The sequence below is a fragment of the Etheostoma spectabile genome, unplaced genomic scaffold, assembly GCF_008692095.1.
Source record: "Etheostoma spectabile isolate EspeVRDwgs_2016 unplaced genomic scaffold, UIUC_Espe_1.0 scaffold378, whole genome shotgun sequence".
NCBI lineage: Eukaryota > Metazoa > Chordata > Actinopteri > Perciformes > Percidae > Etheostoma > Etheostoma spectabile.
In genome coordinates this window covers 216,284-222,030 of record NW_022605595.1, presented here as the reverse complement: position 1 = coordinate 222,030, position 5,747 = coordinate 216,284, and the positions used below count along the sequence as shown (strand labels likewise).

The following is a 5,747-nucleotide window of genomic DNA, read 5'->3' as shown; positions in this document are numbered from 1 at the left end:
AAACCTGTATTTGTACCAGTGTTTCCGTGGTAACTCTGCTATTGTGGACTGGACCTGGACCAGGACCTGGACCAGAGATGGTGTTTTGTGAAAATCTTTAGACAGGATCGCGAGGTGGTCGACTGCAAGGCAGATAATCTCAAAAACACTGTTTTCTGCTAGGATAGAGTGCTCGTCTATCCCGCCACAGAACACAGTACAGCGGTGAGCAACAGACTCACACTGTCAGTACACACAGTAAAGTAAACACTACTCTACAGACAAACTCTCAGACGCTGTTCTGCTAGAATAAATGTGTCTCTTTATTCCCCACAGAATACAGCAAACCAATACTCAATAATACTGACGTGATTCGGTCGGTCCTGGTAAAAGTACAGGGTTGGGTACCCAACACACACTGTTGGAATTTATAATTGCTTTGCCTAATATTGTGTGATTTATAACCATCATTTAAAGGGTGTTGTGTTCAGTTAGTGTGAGTATAATGTTGCAGTGGAAAAGAACACCAGACAAAGAAGTAGTCTATAATCCTTGTAATAAATTATGTGCTTACATGACCTTGTTTTGTATCATTTTGAATGTTGTGTTCTAATGCGAAAAATCACTGCTATGTAATAATCACATATTTAGTCCTAAGGGAATACCTATTCAATAGGAACCTTTGTTTATCTAGAAAACAGCCCCGAAATCACCATCGCCAAACCCACCAGACTCCATGTAAATAACCACTACTTTTAGCGTGTATAGGAAAGCATATCTCCACCAGACTCCATGTAAATAATCACTACTTTTAGCGTGTATAGGAAAGCATATCTCCACCAGACTCCATGTAAATAATCACTACTTTTAGCGTGCATAGAGCAGCATATCTCCACCAGACTCCATGTAAATAATCACTACTTTTAGCTGTATAGGAAAGCATATCTCCACCAGACTCCATGTAAATATCACTACTTTTAGCGTGTATAGGAAAGCATATCTCCACCAGACTCCATGTAAATAATCACTACTTTAGCGGTATAGGAAGCAGATCTCCACAGACTCCAGTAAATAATCACTACTTTTAGCGTGTAGAGCAGCATATCTCCACATGTAAATGGGTGAATTAAGAGTTTATTCCAACCAGACCAGAGTGGTGATTGTTGGAACAGAGAAAGATGAACCAAGACGGCTTTTGGTAGTTTTATTTAGTTTCTGTCCACTTTGAATGAAGTGTGTTTTACGATGTATAAAAGTAGTGATTATTTACATGGAGTCTGGTGGGTGGCGACGGCCTGTTAAAGAGCGAAGATTCCAACAGATTTTGAATAAATGCTTATTTCCATCCGTCCTATCGTCATATCGTCGCTGAGAGAGAGAGCCCGGAAGGAGAGAAAGACCAGCTGAAGGTTTAATGGACTAACCTGCTCTGGGACCCGGAGCTGAGGTGTTGAAAACAGCGTCCAGTAGTTCCGTTGTCGCTGCGTTCTCCTCTTTTGAACGACAAAGTTCCTCCTCGTACTCTGCTATCGTTCTTTCAAACAGCCCAAATATCTCTTCAGCAGCCGCAGTTAGTCGCTGCTCCACCAACGCTCTCAGCATCTGGACTTTACACATTTTACCTCTTTCTGACACAACAAAGACCCTCTGCTAACACTGCTTTCTGAGAGACGCCATCTTGGTCACAGGGGGAAGTTGGCAACGGTCAAGACTACAGCATCCGGTGCCGATCAGTTGCTGATTTTCAAAATAAAAGTCTGAAAGTGACTGATACATGATTAAAATACACTATTTTTTAAATTAAAGCCGATACATTTACAGTATCAGCAATATAATAACTTTAGGAAACACTCTCTACTTGTTACATATTTAACAAACTTAGTTTGCAGAATGACAAATATTTTTCAGGGCTCTGAGAAAACAATAAACCAAATTCAGAAGATGATGGAAGTTTGATTAATAAAAAAGCGTGGAAGCAGAGACTGTATTTAGTTTCACCTGTTCCCTACCCAGGCCAGTGTCCAAAAATTAAATATACTTATATAGTATATAACCTTTTGTAACAGGATGAATATATTGTTACATTTTGCATTACATGACGTACATTATGGAGTAATTAATAATAAAGGACCCAGAATGTCACTACTGGTTTCTGACACTAGAGGGCAGAACAACAAGAAAATGTGTACACATAAAAGTCTTAATATCAAAGTTTCTGCAGGTTTTAACCAGTGACATTTTCAGACTTTTATATTAAATTTAAAATGTACTTAAAGTACAAAAAAAAACACGACACAACAAACGACATACATAAACCACAAATTATATATTTGGACAAGCAAAAGGAAGAATTACAACACCACAGAACAAAAAAAAATGGAATTTCAATGAGCATCAAAGGCAGCATTACATGAACCTAGAAAAATGTAAGACAGGTTTGAAATTATTAAAAATGGAACAATACTAATTTAAAAAAAAATGTTTATAGACACATTTTTAGACTCTGCAGAAACCTTTTAATATCAGAGTTAACAGGTAACACTTTCATCTTCACTTTATATTTCCACTGGACATAAAATGAATGTGTATTAATAATAAAATTCAAAAAGATGCTAGACATGATAAATCCTTGTAAAGTCAGCCGCAGTCCCAGCAGCACAGAGAGAAATGAATACAGATTAGTGATCTGCAGATACCAATACAGATTATTAGAAGATAATAAAACCAATCACCAATATTTAAAACCAACATGTATGTATGAAAATCTTTAAATGAATAATATTTATTAATAAAAGATGGTGGAATGTTCTTAACTCTTTGTTTAAATGCTTTTGTTTCCATGGGTTGAGTTTGTCTTTGATGAAGCTGTTGAGCTTCTTCCTCCAGCCCTTGAAGCTGCTCTCCCTCCTGACTGCTACAGAGGTCCTCCTGCTCCTCTTTAATGTGTGGGGGGGCTCGGGCTCCTGCTGGTCCACAGTGGAGCTACACTCCTGCTGCTCAGAGTGAACCTCTTCTTTAACCCTCTGAACCCTGAGGCCATTTTTACAGTTTATTGTCCGTCTGGATTTATTTTATAATAACTTGTAAAACATCAACCCTGTTGTCTACAGTCAAGATATCAACATCATTTTTTTCAGGACAAACTGGGTTATTAGAATATTTGGGTTGCAATGAGGTCCCTTGAATGTTAAAAATGGTTGTAGGACCTTGAAGACAGATAAATAAAACGGAACATGAACCTTCCAGATATGTATTAATATCACAGACAGAGCAGTAAAACCTAAACCATTTTACTCTCTAAAACACTTCTCATATTTCTTGGGAGTCACACTGTGAAGACATAATCATCCTAACTTATACAGATGACAAAATACATAATTTTTTTAAAGAAAGTCCAGACGCTTTTGACCTCATGACATTTACTTATACCAATAATCAACATAATAATGTCATATTTATTGATATTACACCCACAGCAATGCTACACGGGCAAACAGTTCTCCTATATGCAAAAAAACCCATGATAACTCATATAAAGCACATACTATTTACATTTCTTCAAAAAAGGCCCAAATATATGCCAATTCTATAACCAGTGGGGCCATTATCCTCTATAAAACGGTAGATATCTATCTTGTGCACTGTAGCATCTTTGATTGCATACTAGACAGTTTGACTGGGAGTATTGGCCTCTTTCAGCCTCCATACTCTAAACACACAGACACCAGACACGGAGCCACGAGCTAGCGGCATAAATTTGCGAAACCCGATAAATTATGGACATAAAGTGGATAACTTTATGTCCTCCGTAACCGCTAACTCGTTAGCTTTTAGCTGCAACTTTTGGTGAGTTTATATCTTTTATGGTTATTAAATGATTAAACTATGAATCAGAGGTGCTGTTTTTGCTCGTGGGCGAGTCTTTTGGTCTCAGATGGTTAACCATTAGCTGCTGAACATAATGCAGCACGGGAGATGTTCTCGGAGTTGTACTGAGTGAGGAGGAACAGTTAGACCTATTGACAACGGGTAAGCGGACCCTAAAGTTAGACCCAGCCTGTAATGGACTGGCCATCTGGAATTTGGGTAAATGCCAGTAAGGCCGCCCTCTTTGGGCCACTACTGATAATGACCTTAATCTGTCTTTGGATTGTTCCCAAGTTATTTTATGCATGCAGACAAACATTAATTAAGATTTTAGTGCAGCGAGCTGCATGGGAGGGTAGACAGAGTTACTCATTTCGAAGCTATGTTACTGACAATGTGTGTACTACCCAGAGGTTAAGCCTTTCTCTTTCCATGTTTTTGAGGAGCTGTTGTATTGTTTGCTGTGCTTAAATGTTGAGCTGTTGTATTAGAGCTAAATGTGCTTTTAGTGAAGCAAATCATGTCGTAGATCTGCCGACTTTAGCGATAGTTATACGTGTCTTTTCAGTGTGTGTTCTAAATTCTTGTATTCTATGTATGTTTTTGGGGCTTTTTATCTCAATGTCTGAGTGAGGTTGGTGTTGTTTAAAATGCCAGGGCTGTATTTTTAATAGCAGTCCATCACTGGACCCAGCCCACCGTTGAGCTCATTCTTTGTAACTAACGCAGCATGACAGCACGGCGGAACCAGCCAGTCGGAGAACAACTTGTCCTCATACCTGCCTTACAATAGCTTGCTAACTCAACCTTAACGCCACCAACTCGCCACATTGTTCACAGAAAAAAAGCCAAATAAAGCTGTAACTCGTGGTGATAGAAGTGTACTTTGAGTGGCTGGAGCATGACATTAATTTGACTTATTTAGCCTCAGCCCTGCGACTTTCCGGAAGTCGGCTTATGCTGAAGTTTATATGTTACCATGGCAATGGTACAAATAAAAATGGCTGCCACTCTGACCATTATGCTGCACTGATTAGAATGGAAATTACCTTTCTATCCATTTTATTTCTATGGTTCAGAGAGTTCCAACCTGGCTGAGGTTCTCTGGCTGCTCCTGGTCCACACTGGAGCTCCACTCCTGCTGCTTTCTGATGTCACCAACACAGGAAGTAGACGGTTCCTCTCCTGTGTGTTGTTTCATGTGATATTGTAAATGGCTACTACGTCTAAAAGACTTCTTACAGACGGAGCAGCTGAAAGCTTTCTCTCCTGTATGAGTTAACATGTGTCTCTTCAGGTGTGACCTTTGTCCAAATCTTTGATCACAAACTGAGCAGCTGAATGCTTTCTCTCCTGTGTGAGTTATCATGTGGCTCTTCAGGAGTGTCTTGTAGCAAAATCTTTGATCACAAACTGAGCAGCTGAATGGTTTCTCTCCTGTGTGAGTCATCATGTGTCTCTTCAGGTCTGTCTTGTGGCCATATCTTTGATCACAAACTGAGCAGCAGAAGGGCTTCTCTCCTGTGTGAGTTCTCAAGTGACTCTTCAGATTTGAGACGTGGTTAAATCTTTTTCCACACTCGGAGCAGCTATATGGCATCTGCCCTGTGTGGATTCGCATGTGTTGTTTCAAGCTTCCTCTCATTGTAAAAGATTTTTTACAGATTGAGCAGCTGAAAGGTTTCTCTCCTGTATGAGTTCTCATGTGTGTCTGGAGATGTTGCTTGCGGCCAAATCTCCTCCCACACTCCGAGCAGCTGAATGTTTTCTTAAATGTTGAATCATGTTTCAAAACGTTTAAAGCTGAGTGAGGTTCTCTGGTCTCCTTCCAATCAGCACTGTCATCGGTCTCAGGTTCAGAAGAGTCTCCAGTCTCTAGATGTGAGTTCCTGGCTGGTTCT

The 5,747-nt window shown here is 39.6% G+C and overlaps 1 protein-coding gene and 3 long non-coding RNA genes across 4 annotated transcripts in view; 2 read left to right on the top strand and 2 right to left on the bottom strand.

The window, feature by feature from the left end:
- Positions 1–801, top strand: part of LOC116686465 (uncharacterized) — a 20,062-nt gene extending 19,261 nt beyond the window's left edge. The window contains exon 5 of the long non-coding RNA XR_004331257.1: positions 674–801. This is a non-coding gene — a long non-coding RNA (uncharacterized LOC116686465). The remainder of the gene's footprint in view (positions 1–673) is intronic.
- Positions 1–5,747, bottom strand: part of LOC116686444 (oocyte zinc finger protein XlCOF7.1-like) — a 588,898-nt gene that overhangs the window by 510,040 nt on the left and 73,111 nt on the right. The gene's annotated exons all lie outside the window — the stretch shown is intronic.
- LOC116686466 (uncharacterized) overlaps positions 1–5,747 on the bottom strand; it is a 31,734-nt gene that overhangs the window by 18,942 nt on the left and 7,045 nt on the right. Inside the window, exon 2 of the long non-coding RNA XR_004331258.1 lies at positions 660–896. This is a non-coding gene — a long non-coding RNA (uncharacterized LOC116686466). The remainder of the gene's footprint in view (positions 1–659; positions 897–5,747) is intronic.
- LOC116686469 (uncharacterized) overlaps positions 5,232–5,747 on the top strand; it is a 3,693-nt gene continuing 3,177 nt past the window's right edge. The window contains exons 1-2 of the long non-coding RNA XR_004331261.1: positions 5,232–5,311; positions 5,564–5,700. This is a non-coding gene — a long non-coding RNA (uncharacterized LOC116686469). The remainder of the gene's footprint in view (positions 5,312–5,563; positions 5,701–5,747) is intronic.